This window comes from Oncorhynchus kisutch, linkage group LG12, assembly GCF_002021735.2.
Source record: "Oncorhynchus kisutch isolate 150728-3 linkage group LG12, Okis_V2, whole genome shotgun sequence".
Lineage (NCBI taxonomy): Eukaryota > Metazoa > Chordata > Actinopteri > Salmoniformes > Salmonidae > Oncorhynchus > Oncorhynchus kisutch.
The window spans coordinates 4856549-4871766 of NC_034185.2; the positions used below are offsets into that span (position 1 = coordinate 4856549).

The window sequence follows — 15218 nt, forward strand, 5'->3', positions numbered from 1 at the left end:
ACTTTAGACCAGGGCCCTATTCCCTATATAGTGCACTACTTTAGACCAGATCCCTATTCCCTATGTAGTGCACTACTTTAGCCTAGGACCCATAGGGTTATTATTAATTATAGCAGGGCCTGCACTATCCAGTATGTGGAATAGGGTGCCATTTCAGACACAGCGTAGATTCATTAAGTGTTGCTCTGCTCTGGGAATACATTGCACAGTCTAGATTCATTAAGTGTTGCTCTGCTCTGGGAACACATTGCACAGCGTAACACAAGCCTTTCACACACAGATGTTTCTTGTATTGATGCAGTGGACACAATAACACACTGTTAGGGATATAAAGTAATGAATGGTGTAACACAACCTGAAGTTAACTTGTTGGCTCAACTTCCCTGTTTGTTTTGACAAGAGCTACCAGGCTCCTCCTATGCAACAGTAATGTTTGGAATCAACAAAAGCCAATCAGTGGTGTCAGATATAGAGCCCAATCACAGGCAAAGCGAACACGAACCACTGTTTTCCATTGTGAAAGGCTTCATTAAAAGTACATTTCTTCTTGGAACACTGAGGTGTTTGGTATGATAGAAACACACACAGCCAACCCCCGTCTTCCCTCTCCTCAACAGACCCACAGCCAACCCCAGTCTTCCCTCTCCTCAACAGACACACAGCCAACCCCAGTCTTCCCTCTCCTCAACAGACACACAGCCAACCCCAGTCTTCCCTCTCCTCAACAGACACACAGCCAACCCCAGTCTTCCCTCTCCTCAACAGACCCACAGCCAACCCCAGTCTTCCCTCTCCTCAACAGACACACAGCCAACCCAGTCTTCCCTCTCCTCAACAGACACACAGCCAACCCCAGTCTTCCCTCTTCTCAGACACACAGCCAACCCCAGTCTTCCCTCTCCTCAACAGACACACAGCCAACCCCAGTCTTCCCTCTTCTCAGACCCACAGCCAACCCCAGTCTTCCCTCTCCTCAACAGACACACAGCCAACCCAGTCTTCCCTCTCCTCAACAGACCCCCAGCCAACCCCAGTCTTCCCTCTCCTCAACAGACCCACAGCCAACCCCAGTCTTCCCTCTCCTCAACAGACACACAGCCAACCCCAGTCTTCCCTCTCCTCAACAGACACACAGCCAACCCCAGTCTTCCCTCTCCTCAACAGACACACAGCCAACCCCAGTCTTCCCTCTCCTCAACAGACCCACAGCCAACCCCAGTCTTCCCTCTCCTCAACAGACACACAGCCAACCCAGTCTTCCCTCTCCTCAACAGACACACAGCCAACCCAGTCTTCCCTCTCCTCAACAGACACACAGCCAACCCCAGTCTTCCCTCTTCTCAGACACACAGCCAACCCCAGTCTTCCCTCTCCTCAACAGACACACAGCCAACCCCAGTCTTCCCTCTTCTCAGACCCACAGCCAACCCCAGTCTTCCCTCTCCTCAACAGACACACAGCCAACCCAGTCTTCCCTCTCCTCAACAGACCCCCAGCCAACCCCAGTCTTCCCTCTCCTCAACAGACCCACAGCCAACCCCAGTCTTCCCTCTCCTCAACAGACCCACAGCCAACCCCAGTCTTCCCTCTCCTCAACAGACCCACAGCCAACCCCAGTCTTCCCTCTCCTCAACAGACCCACAGCCAACCCCAGTCTTCCCTCTCCTCAACAGACACACAGCCAACGCCCGTCTCCCTTAATTACATTTAAGGGCTTTATTGGCGTGGGAAACATGTTTACAATGCCAAAGCAAGTGAAATAGATCAAACAAAAGTGAAATAAACAGTAAACATCACAAAAGTACCAAAAGAATAAAGACATTTCAAATGAACTATTTTCACATAATATGACAAGTACAAAAGAGAAAATAAATAAACATAAATAGGGGTTGTATTTACAATGGTGTTTGTTCTTCACTGGTTGGCCTTTTCTTGTGGCATCAGGTCACACATCTTGCTACTGTGATGTCACACTGTGGAAATTCACCCAGTAGATATGAGAGTTCATCAAAATCGTGTTTGTTTTCTAATTCTTTGTGGGTCTGTGTAATCTGAGGGAAATATATGTCTCTCTAATATGGTCATCCATTTGGCAGGAGGTTAGGAAGTGCAGCTCAGTTTCCACCTCCTTTTGTGGGCAGTGAGCACATAGGCTGTCTTCTAAGAGCCAGGTCTGCCTCTCCCTCTCTCTCTCTCTCTCTCTCTCTCTCCCCCTCAACTGTTTTACAGCCAGCAATGGACCCCTAAGCCTAACAGATACAACTGTTTTTGTAGGAGGAAATCGGTGTTCTGTCCAAGAGTTCAACACCTCACCAACGTATGACACAATCTTGCATCAGCCCCACTTTAAAAATCAGTCATTAGATATTATCTATGTTTCTTATTAATACAAAATATCACAAGAATGCTTTACAGAGTTGCAGACAGAACATCTGGCAATGTGTCAACAACAGTCCAGAACTACGGTATACTGTGTAGAACATGACACCAGACTTCTGTGACCTCGGGGGAAGTGACTTCAAGTTTGACTTCAGTCTACCTGGGTATGTAAATAAAGGTGTTCTATTGGTGGCCTTGAGGGACCTGGAACTGCCTGTCTGTCTTCAGAAAGCACCTCATCTAGGCCCAGACCGTCCTTCAGAGAGCATCTGTTCTAGGCCCAGACCGTCCTTCAGAGAGCATCTGTTCTAGGCCCAGACCGTCCTTCAGAGAGCACCTGTTCTAGGCCCAGACCGTCCTTCAGAGAGCACCTGTTCTAGGCCCAGACCGTCCTTCAGAGAGCATCTGTTCTAGGCCCAGACCGTCCTTCAGAGAGCATCTGTTCTAGGCCCAGACCATCTTCAGAGAGCATCTGTTCTAGGCCCAGACCGTCCTTCAGAGAGCATCTGTTCTAGGCCCAGACCATCTTCAGAAAGCATCTCATCTAGGCCTAGACCGTCTTCAGAAAGCAGATGATCTAGGCCCAGACCGTCTTCAGAAAGCAGATGATCTAGGCCTAGACCGTCTTCAGAAAGCATCTCATCTAGGCCTAGACCGTCTTCAGAAAGCAGATGATCTAGGCCTAGACCGTCTTCAGAAAGCAGATGATCTAGGCCTAGACCGTCTTCAGAAAGCAGATGATCTAGGCCTAGACCGTCTTCAGAAAGCAGATGATCTAGGCCTAGACCGTCTTCAGAAAGCAGATGATCTAGGCCTAGACCGTCTTCAGAAAGCAGATGATCTAGGCCTAGACCGTCTTCAGAAAGCATCTAGTCTAGGCCTAGATTGTCTTCAGAAAGCAGATGATCTAGGCCCAGACCGTCTTCAGAAAGCAGATGATCTAGGCCTAGACAAGGTTGGGAAAATCTAATTGCAGTGTTCGCCTTAGCAATCTCACTGGAATAAAGACCTCCTCCATTCCTGTCATTATTGAAAAAGATTGTGAAATCTCACATCTCAAAAAAAGGGCTACTTAAAGGCAGTTAAAGTCAATCAACTAATCACTGATCATAACCTTGATGTGATCGGCCGGATTGAAACATGGCTTAAGCTTGATGAATTTACTGTGTAAATGAGGCCTCTCCTCCTGGTTACACTAGTGACCAAATCCCCAGCGCATCCCGCAAAGGCGGAGGTGTTGCTAATGTAACAGTTTAACTTTCGTCCCTCTCCTCGCCCCATCCCGGGCTCAAACCAGGGACCCTCTGCACACAGCAACAACAGTCACCCTCGAAGCATCGTTACCCATCGCGCTACAAAAGCCGCGGCCCTTGCAGGGCAAGGGGAACTACTACTTCAAGGTCTCAGAGCGAGTGACGTCACCGATTGAAACGCTATTATGGCGCACGACCGCTAACTAAGCTAGCCATTTGACATCAGTTACACTAACATTTACAATAGCAAATTTCAATAAAAATGCATTGTCTTTTGAGCTCCTAATCATGAAATCTATGCAGCCAACTCAATCACTTTTTATAGCTACTGTTTACAGGCCTCCTTGGACATATACAGCATTCCTCACGGAGTTCCCCGAATTCCTATCGGATCTTGTGGTCATGGCAGATAATATTATAATTTTTGGTGACTTTAATAGTCACATGGGAAAGTTCACAGACTCACTCCAAAAGGCTTTCGGAGCCATCATCGACTCAGTGGGTTTTGTCCAACATGTCTCTGGACCCACTCACTGTCACAGTCATACTCTGGACCTAGTTTTGTCCCGTAGAATAAATGTTGTGGATCTTAATGTTTTTCCTCATAATCCTGGACTATCGGACCACCATTTTATTACGTTTGCAATTGTAACAAATAATCTGCTAAGACCCCAACCAAGGAGCATCAAAAGCTGTGCTATAAATTCTCAGACAACTCAAAGATTCTGAGATGCCCTTCCAGACTCCCTCCACCTACCCAAGGACGTCAGAGTACAAAAATTGGTGAACCACCTGAGAAACTCAATTTAACCTTGCGTAATATGCTAGATGCTGTCGCACCCCTAAAAACCAAAACCATTTGTCATAAGAAACTAGCTCGCTGGTATACAGAAAATACCTGAGCCCTGAAGCAACATTCCAGAAAATTGGAACGGAAATGGCGCCACACCAAACTGGAAGTCTTCCAACGAGTTTGGAAAGACACTACCGTGCAGTGTCGAAGAGCCCTCACTGCTGCTCGATCATCCTGTTTTTACAACTTATTTGAGGAGAATAAGAACAATCCAAAATGTATTTTTGACACTGTCGCAAAACTAACTATAAATCAGCAGAGGAAGAAAGGATGGCTTTCACTTCAGCAGTGATAAATTCATGAACTTCTTTGACGAAAAAAATCATGATCATTAGAAAGCAAATTACAGACTCCTCTTTAAATCTGTGTATTTTTTCCAAAGCTCAGTTGTCCTGAGTCTGCACAACACTGTCAGGACCTAGGATCAAGGGAGACACTCAAGTTGAATACTGTAACTCTTGACACATTGATGAAAATAGTCATGGCCTCTAAACCTACAAGCTGCATACTGGACCCTATTCCAACTGAAAGAGCTGCTTCCTGTGCTTGGCCCTCCTATGTTGAACATAATGAACGGCTCTCTATCCACCAGATGTGTACCAAACTCACTAAAAGTGGCAGTAATAAAGCCTCTCTTGAAAAAGCCAAACCTTGACCAGGAACTACAGTGGGGTAAAAAAAAGTATTTAGTCAGCCACCAATTGTGCAAGTTCTCCCACGTAAAAAGATGAGGCCTGTAAATTTCACCATAGGTACACTTCAACTATGACAGACAAAATGAGAGGAAAAAAAAAAAAAATGAAAATCACATTGTAGGATTTTTTATGAATTTATTTGCAAATTATGGTGGAAAATAAGTATTTACCTATGGTGAAAATTACAGGCCTCTCATCTTTTTACGTGGGAGAACTTGCACAATTGGTGGCTGACTAAATACTTTTTTCCCCCACTGTATGTATGTATGTATGTATATATATATTAACTAATTCGGCTTATATCAAATCTCCCATTCTTCTCAGAAATTTTAGAAAAGCTGTTGCGCAGCAACACACTGCCTTCCTGAAGACAATGTATACGAAACGCTTCAGTCTGGTTTTAGACCCCATCATAGCACTCTCAATGATCGGCTATGAAAAGCCAACTGATATTTACTCCTGAGGTGCTGACTTGTTGCACCCTCAACGTCTACTGTGATTATTATTATTCGACCATGCTGGTCATTTATGAACATTTGAACATCTTGGCCATGTTCTGTTATAATCTCCACCCGGCACAGCCAGAAGAGGACTGGCCACTCCTCATAGCCTGGTTCCTCTAGGTTTCTTCCTAGGTTTTGGCCTTTCTAGGGAGTTTTTCCTAGCCACCGTGCTTCTCCACCTGCATTGCTTGCTGTTTGGGGTTTTAGGCTGGATCTCTGTACAGCACTTTGAGATATCAGCTGATGTACGAAGGGCTACATAAATACATTTGATTTGATGGAAGTGAATGGAATTGATAAGTCCCAAGAATTGAGTGGCTCTTACATTAAATGGAAGATTTTTCATTAAAATGCACGCCTCATCATTAACGTAAAGCATGGTTAAAGGTAACAGACAGTTGCTGATACATATCTCAGGGTAGTTTTCAGTCCATAAAGAGACATGGGAGATGCTTAGTTTGCTTCAAAGAGCAGAGATGAATTCAGATGCTTTCTAATGTATGAAAAGTGAAGATTTAGGACCTTTGGAAATGGTCCTGCACACGTTTGGGCCCAGAGAGTTCCAGGGCTAGAGGTTCATGGGAACTGGTCCTGCACACGTTTGGGCCCAGAGAGTTCCAGGGCTAGAGGTTCATGGGAACTGGTCCTGCACACGTTTGGGCCCAGAGAGTTCCAGGGCTAGAGGTTCATGGGAACTGGTCCTGCACACGTTTTGGCCCCGAGAGTTCCAGGGCTAGAGGTTCATGGGAAATGGTCCTGCACACGTTTGGGCCCAGAGAGTTCCAGGGCTAGAGGTTCATGGGAACTGGTCCTGCATATGTTTGGGCCCAGAGAGTTCCAGGGCTAGAGGTTCATGGGAACTGGTCCTGCACACGTTTGGGCCCAGAGTTCCAGGGCTAGAGGTTCATGGGAACTGGTCCTGCACACGTTTGGGCCAGAGAGTTCCAGGGCTAGAGGTTCATGGGAACTGCAGTCTTCAAAGTTTCTCAACACATGCAAGCCAATTGAGGCAATAACAACTCATTCAAGCGCACAATGAGTTCACTTGATGCTTCTTGGAACAATGTCACGTGGAACTAGTTCTGAGAATGAGTTCATTGGACTATACCCTAGCTCCATGAATATTCCCAGGGATTCACATTGGATTGGGAAGTATTTCTATGAAACAACACACAGGGCACAAACCCAGAACATACCCAGTGGAACCTCAGTATTAAACCCAGAACGTACCCAGTGGAACCTCACAGTAATAAACCCAGAACATACCCAGTGGAACCTCAGTATTAAACCCAGAACGTACCCAGTGGAACCTCACAGTAATAAACCCAGAACATACCCAGTGGAACCTCACAGTAATAAACCCAGAACATACCCAGTGGAACCTCAGTATTAAACCCAGAACGTACCCAGTGGAACCTCAGTATTAAACCCAGAACGTACCCAGTGGAACCTCACAGTAATAAACCCAGAACGTACCCAGTGGAACCTCACAGTAATAAACCCAGAACATACCCAGTGGAACCTCAGTATTAAACCCAGAACGTACCCAGTGGAACCTCACAGTAATAAACCCAGAACATACCCAGTGGAACCTCACAGTAATAAACCCAGAACATACCCAGTGGAACCTCAGTATTAAACCCAGAACGTACCCAGTGGAACCTCACAGTAATAAACCCAGAACGTACCCAGTGGAACCTCACAGTAATAAACCCAGAACATACCCAGTGGAACCTCAGTATTAAACCCAGAACATACCCAGTGGAACCTCAGTATTAAACCCAGAACGTACCCAGTGGAACCTCACAGTAATAAACCCAGAACATACCCAGTGGAACCTCAGTATTAAACCCAGAACATACCCAGTGGAACCTCAGTATTAAACCCAGAACATACCCAGTGGAACCTCACAGTAATAAACCCAGAACATACCCAGTGGAACCTCAGTATTAAACCCAGAACGTACCCAGTGGAACCTCACAGTAATAAACCCAGAACGTACCCAGTGGAACCTCACAGTAATTAACCCAGAACATACCCAGTGGAACCTCAGTAATAAACCCAGAACGTACCCAGTGGAACCTCACAGTAATAAACCCAGAACATACCCAGTGGAACCTCAGTATTAAACCCAGAACATACCCAGTGGAACCTCAGTATTAAACCCAGAACGTACCCAGTGGAACCTCACAGTAATAAACCCGAGAACATACCCAGTGGAACCTCAGTATTAAACCCAGAACATACCCAGTGGAACCTCAGTATTAAACCCAGAACATACCCAGTGGAACCTCAGTATTAAACCCAGAACGTACCCAGTGGAACCTCACAGTAATAAACCCAGAACATACCCAGTGGAACCTCAGTATTAAACCCAGAACATACCCAGTGGAACCTCAGTATTAAACCCAGAACGTACCCAGTGGAACCTCACAGTAATAAACCCAGAACATACCCAGTGGAACCTCACAGTAATAAACCCAGAACATACCCAGTGGAACCTCACAGTAATAAACCCAGAACGTACCCAGTGGAACCTCAGTATTAAACCCAGAACGTACCCAGTGGAACCTCACAGTAATAAACCCAGAACATACCCAGTGGAACCTCACAGTAATAAACCCAGAACATACCCAGTGGAACCTCACAGTAATAAACCCAGAACATACCCAACAGATGACATCAAAGCATAACTAACAGACCCTGACCTGTTTTAATCTGCAACCAACTAAACAAGACAGACTATCAATTACTGCACACACACACACACACCGTTGCCACCTCTAATACCAGTCTGCACATATAGAGCCCATATTTAATAGACAGGAAGTATGTTTGTTCCGAGCCCACAGGAAGTGAGAGAAGTCCGAAAGAATTCCACCATTTGAAACGCAGACATATTTTTCCTAAAGTTCCTGTACTGTGTGATGGGGGTTCAGACGCCTCCACGGCTCCTGGTTCCAAGGTACACACACAATCCCTCTGTATTAAGACTAATTAAATTAAGACTAAGCGCTGGCCCAATCCGTGTCACTAATGGCACCCTATTCCCTACCTAGTGCACTACTTTAGACCAGGGCCCATAACCACCCTATTCCCTACCTAGTGCACTACTTTAGACCAGGACCCATAACCACCCTAAACTAACAAAATAACAAAACGACCGTGAAGCTATAGCACGAGTGCTGACATGCAACTACACATAGACAATAACCCACAAAACCAAAATGGTAAATGGCAGCCTAAATAGGATCCCCAATCAGAGACAACGATAAACAGCTGTCTCTGATTGGGAACCAATTCAGGCCACTATAGACCTACATACAGTGCCTTGCGAAAGTATTCGGCCCCCTTGAACTTTGCGACCTTTTGCCATATTTCAGGCTTCAAACATAAAGATATAAAACTGTATTTTTTTGTGAAGAATCAACAACAAGTGGGACACAATCATGAAGTGGAACGACATTTATTGGATATTTCAACTTTTTTAACAAATCAAAAACTGAAAAATTGGGCGTGCAAAATTATTCAGCCCCCTTAAGTTAATACTTTGTAGCGCCACCTTTTGCTGCGATTACAGCTGTAAGTCGCTTGGGGGTATGTCTCTATCAGTTTTGCACATCGAGAGACTGAATTTTTTTCCCATTCCTCCTTGCAAAACAGCTCGAGCTCAGTGAGGTTGGATGGAGAGCATTTGTGAACAGCAGTTTTCAGTTCTTTCCACAGATTCTCGATTGGATTCAGGTCTGGACTTTGACTTGGCCATTTGTTGTTGTTTCTTCACAAAAAAAGACAGTTTTATATCTTTATGTTTAGTGTATATTTACTGTATAGGCCCATAAAGAGAAGCTGTGAACTAACACACACATGCACACCCCTGTTAAAACACTGGTCAAGCAAAGCCCCCAGCGTGTGGTCAGACAATATTCCTCCTTTCATTTAAAAACCAACCTTAAGCATTCTGAAAGTAAGCTACAAGATAATGAATCGACAAGTGCAGAGGACAGCTATCCCATGAACATTATGATGATGATGATTGACAGTAAATCGCCTGGCAGGCTAACACATGGGCATTCAAAAAAGTGCATTGTGGGCCGACAATGTAAGCTACTATTCTACTTTGTGTGAATAGGAGGGCGGTAACGGTTTTTCTTGCAAATAGGACAGAACCGGGCCAGTGTTGATTAAGTCTGTAAAAATATGTATCAAAGTTATGTAGGAGAGGATTGTGACGTTAGGACGTTAGGCTATAGGCCTCTGAGCAATCCTGTCCACTGCTGTTGAAGAATGAAAAGTCAGGAAGTCCAATCTTTAAAATAAAAAATTAAAATAAAAAAATGAAAGAGATTTATTTACAGTTGAAGTCGGAGGTTTACATACACCTTAGCCAAAATACATTTAAACTCAGTTTCACAATTCCTGACATTTAATCCTAGTAAAAAAAAATCCCTGTGAAATGTATGATGAACCAGACTTGTGAAGGTCTACCATTTTTTCCTGAGGTCTTGGCTGATTTCTTAAGATTGTCCCATGATGTCAACCAAAAAGGCAGCGAGTCTGAAGGTAGGCCTTGAAATACATCCACAGGTACACGTCCAATTGACTCAAATGATGTCAATTAGCCTATCAGAAGCTTCTAAAGCCATGACATTATTTTCTAGAATTTTCCAAGCTGTTTAAAGGCACAGTCACCTTAGTACAGTATGTAAATTTCTGACCCACTGGAATTATGATACAGTAAAGTATAAGTGAAATAATCTGTCTGTAAACAATTGCTGGAAAAATTACTTGTGTCATGGACAAAGTAGATGTCCTAACCGACTTGCCAAAACTATAGTTTGTTTAACAAGAAATATGTGGAGTGTTTGATAAACGAGTTTTAATGACTCCAACCTAAGTGTATGTAAACTTCACACTTCAACTGTATTTACTAGCATAGCAAGCAATGAAAATGTGAGTGGTATAAAATATATATATATTTTTTTTTTACTGAGGTGCCTGTTGTTCTCTACGCCGTCCTGTTGTAAAGAATATCAGCTGTAGAACATTTAATAGGCAGACTAAGTTACCAAAACAACAGCTTTTAATCATTAGTAGATACTCCCGCTGTCATGTTTATATACGGGATAAATAACATTACTAAACAAATACAAATACACCAAAAATGTCTATTGAAACAATTCGGGACGGTTATTTTAAACATTTCAGGATGGTCCTCACTCATTTTTAAATTATCGTCACAGCCCCGTCCTTATCCTGCCTCTGTCCTGCTGAACCGGCTATAGTCACACTCACAGTGACACAAAACTCACTCTTTATAAAGGAAACAGTAAAACAGACAGATTAGTGCTCTATTTTAAACCCCCCCCTATTCTAGAAATTTTCATTTATATATATATATATATATATATATATATATATTAATTTTTTTAACAACACTTCCTTCCTGGTAAGAACTCTGTTGGTCCATTTCCTGTACTGTGCCCCTCTCTCCGCTACACTACTCACTCATGATTAATGGTTGACCTCCTTGACCTTGTTTTGTTTCATTTCTTATTCAGAAATGGATTCATTCGTTGTCGTCCCCACCGCCAATCTACACACAATACTCCAATGACAAAGCAAAAAAAAACTGTTTTTTAGACATTTTTGCAAACATTTATATAACAAATAATGAAATATCACATTTACAAAAGTACTGAGTAAAGGGTCTGAATTGACTCAGTACTTTGTTGAAGCATCTTTGGCAGTGATTACAGCCTTGACTCTTCTTGGGTACGACGCTACAAGCTTGGTACACCTGTATTTGGGGTGTTTCTCCCTTCTTCTCTGCAGATCCTCTTAAGCTCTGTCAGGTTGGATGGGGAGAGTCACTGCACAGCCATTTTTAGGTCTCTCCAGAGATGTTCGATCACGTTCAAGTCGGGGCTCTGGCTGGGCCACTCAAGGGCATTCAGAGACTTGTCCCGAAGCCACTCCTGAGTTGTCTTGGATGTCTGCTTAGGGTTGTTGTCCTGTTGGAAGGTGAACCTTCGCCCCAGTCTGAGGTCCTGAGCACTCTGGAGCAAGTTTTCATCAAGGATCTGTGTATTTTGCTCCGTTCATCTTTGCCTCGATCCGAACTCTTCTCCCAGTCCCTGCCGCTTAAAAACATGCCACAAACATTTTACAGATGAGTGGCTTCGGCAACTCTACCATCAAGTCCTAATTGGTGGAGTGCTGCAGAGACGGTTGTCCTTCTGGAAGGTTCTCCCATCTTCACAGAGGAACTCTGGAGCTCTGTCAGAGTGACCACCAGGTTCTTGGTCACCTTCCTGACTAAGGCCCTTCTCCCACGATTGCGGAGTTTGGCCAGGTGGCCAGCTCTAGGAAGAGTATTGTGGTTCCAAACTTCTTCCATTTAAGAATGATGGAGGCCACTGTGTTCTTGGGGATCTTCAATGCTGCAGAAATTTTTTGGTACCCTTCCCCAGATCTGTGCCGACATAGAGCTCCAAGACAGCACTACGGACAATTCCGTCAATCTCATGGCTTAGTTTTTGCTCTGACATGTACTGTCAACTGTGTGCCTTTCCAAATCATGTCCAAGGAATTGAACTTACCACAGGTGGGCTCCAATAAATTTGTAGAAACATCTCAAGGATGATCAACGGAAACAAGATGCACCTGAGGTCAATGTCGAGTCTCATAGCAAAGGGGTCTGAATACTTTAAATAAATACGTAGAATTTTTTTTATTTTAAAAAAACTTTTAAAAAATAAGAAGATTTGCATAACTCTCAAAACCTGTTTTCGCTTTGTCATCATGGGGTATCGAGAACGATGAGGAACATGTTATATTTAATCTATTTTAGAGTAAGGCTGTTAAGTAATGCACTGAATGCACTGTGGACATTATAGTTTCCTTTACTGTCTGTCTCATTGGCTGCAGGAGTCATTGAGTGACCTCTACTATGAATCCTCCTCAGCCAATGAGACAGACAGCAAGACACTGGCACATTTTGCTGCAGGCTACATCTGAGCCTGTGTTTGATACGAACTGTGTAGAGACGGTCACTCAAAATCAAATCAGAAATTAAGAAATATCAGTACGAGCGATGTCCGGAATATAAATGTTCACTACATGACCAAAAGTATGTGGACACCTGCTCATCAAACAGCTCATTCCAAAATCATGGGCATTAATATGGAGTTGGCCCCCCTTTGCTGCTATAACAGCCTCCACTCTTCTGGGTAGACTTTCCACTAGATGTTGGAACATTGCTGTGGGGACTTGCTTCCATTCATCCACAAGAGCATTAGTGATGTCGGGCACTGATGTTGGGCGAATAGGCCTGGCTCGCAGTTGGCGTTCCAATTCATCACAAAAGTGTTCGATGGGCTTGAGGTCAGGGCTCTGTGCAGGACAGTCAAGTTCTTCCACACCGATCTCGACAAACCTGTACTTACCTTGCTTTGTGCACAGAGGTATAAGTAATGCTGAAACAGGAAAGGGCCTTCCCCAAACTGTTGCCACAAAGTTGGAAGCACAGAATCGTCTAGAATGTCATTGCATGCTGTAGCGTTAAGATTTCCCCTTCACTGGTCTAGCCGGAACCATGAAAAACAGTCCCAGACCATTATTCCTCCTCCACCAAACTTTACAGTTGGCACCATGCAGTCGGGCAGGTAGCGTTCACTTGATGTCCGCCAAACCCAGATTCGCCCGTCGGACTGCTAGATGGTGAAGCGCGATTCATCCAGAGAACGCGTTTCCACTACTCCAGAGTCCAACTCCAACCGACGCTTGGCATTGCGCATGTGGATCTTAGGCTTGTGTGCGGCTGCTTGGCCATGGAAACCCATTTCATGAAGCTCCAGACGAAAAGTTAATGTGCTGACGTTGCTTCCAGAGGCAGTTTGGAACTCGGTAGTGAGTTCCCTGTTCTGTGAGCTTGGGTGGCAAACCACTTCCCAGCTGGTTATGCTTTCAAAGTTGAAAAACAGGACTGATTGTCATATCTTGGTGACAAACCTCAGATCCGAGAGAGGGGATTTAACAGCTCACTTAATCTGCTTTAAAACAAAGGGACATTGTACTACGAGGTCAAGCAAGGAGCTCACAGGGCCATATCAGCGTTTCATAATCAAGCTAAGCTATACTTTGTCCAGCAGCACTGAGCATTTTTACATCATTCTAGAAGAGTGAGCATAGACTGTGTGGGGTGTACCGGGTGTGGCTTGATGTACTGTAGGGGGCTGGGTGTACTGTAGGGGGCTGGGTGTACTGTAGGGGGCTGGGTGTACTGTAGGAGGCTGGGTGTACTGTAGGGGGCTGGGTGTACTGTAGGGGGCTGGGTGTACTGTAGGGGGCTGGGTGTACTGTAGGGGGCTGGGTGTACTGTAGGGGGCTGGGTGTACTGTAGGGGGCTGGGTGTACTGTAGGAGGCTGGGTGTACTGTAGGAGGCTGGGTGTACTGTAGGGGGCTGGGTGTACTGTAGGGGGCTGGGTGTACTGTAGGGGGCTGGGTGTACTGTAGGGGGCTGGGTGTACTGTAGGGGCTGGGTGTACTGTAGGGGGCTGGGTGTACTGTAGGGGGCTGGGTATACTGTAGGGGGCTGGGTGTACTGTAGGGGGCTGGGTGTACTGTAGGGGGCTGGGTGTACTGTAGGGGGCTGGGTGTACTGTAGGGGGCTGGGTGTACCTAAAATATTTAGGTTTAAATAGGACTCGAAAGAACAAAACCTTTCACAACCTCAAGTCCTTAGTGTAGTTCATTGCACTGACATTGCACTTGCTGGTCATAACACACCTTCGACATGTTGCCAGGACAACAACTCCCTCAACGTCAGCAAAAGTAAGGAGTTGATTGTTGACTTCAGGAAGCAGAGGAGAGAACACGCCCCGATCCAAATCAACAGGACTGCAGTAGAGAGAGTCAGCAGTTTTAAGTTCCTCTGTGTCCACTTCACTGAGGACTTGACATGACATCATGGACCGACATCACCACCACTCTTGTCAAGAGGGAGCAACAGAGTCTCTAATTCCTAAGGCAGCAGAAGAAATTCGTCATGCCAACCCGGGTCCTCTCCAAATACTACCGCTGCACCATCGAGAGCATCTTGACCGGTTGCATCACGGCCTGGTACGAGAATTTCTCTCCGTCCACAACCACAAGGCCCTCCAGTGGGCGGTGAAGACAGCCCAGTACCTCACTGGGACCACCCTCCTGTCAATCCAGGACATCTAGTTGAAACAGTGCCCGAAGAAGAAGGCCCGCAGCATCATCGAGAACCCCACACACCCCAGCCACGAGCTGTTCAGTCCCTGACCGTCAGGCAGACGGTACCAGACCAAAGAGGTCTGATAGAAACTGACTCAGTATTTATCTACAAGCCATTAGACGGCTGAACATTTGAACTGGGCTGACCACCTGCACCTTAACACACACACACCTCTTATTGTGATTGCTAAATACTGCACAATTTAAACACTTGCCACCCATCTTCAACCAAAACATGTACATTTTGGACAATAAATTGTGCCTTCCTGTATT

The 15218-nt window shown here is 45.1% G+C and overlaps 1 protein-coding gene across 2 annotated transcripts in view; it reads right to left on the reverse strand.

Moving 5' to 3' along the window:
* Positions 1 to 15218, reverse strand: part of LOC109883417 (sorting nexin-17-like) — a 65719-nt gene that overhangs the window by 49186 nt on the left and 1315 nt on the right. The gene's annotated exons all lie outside the window — the stretch shown is intronic.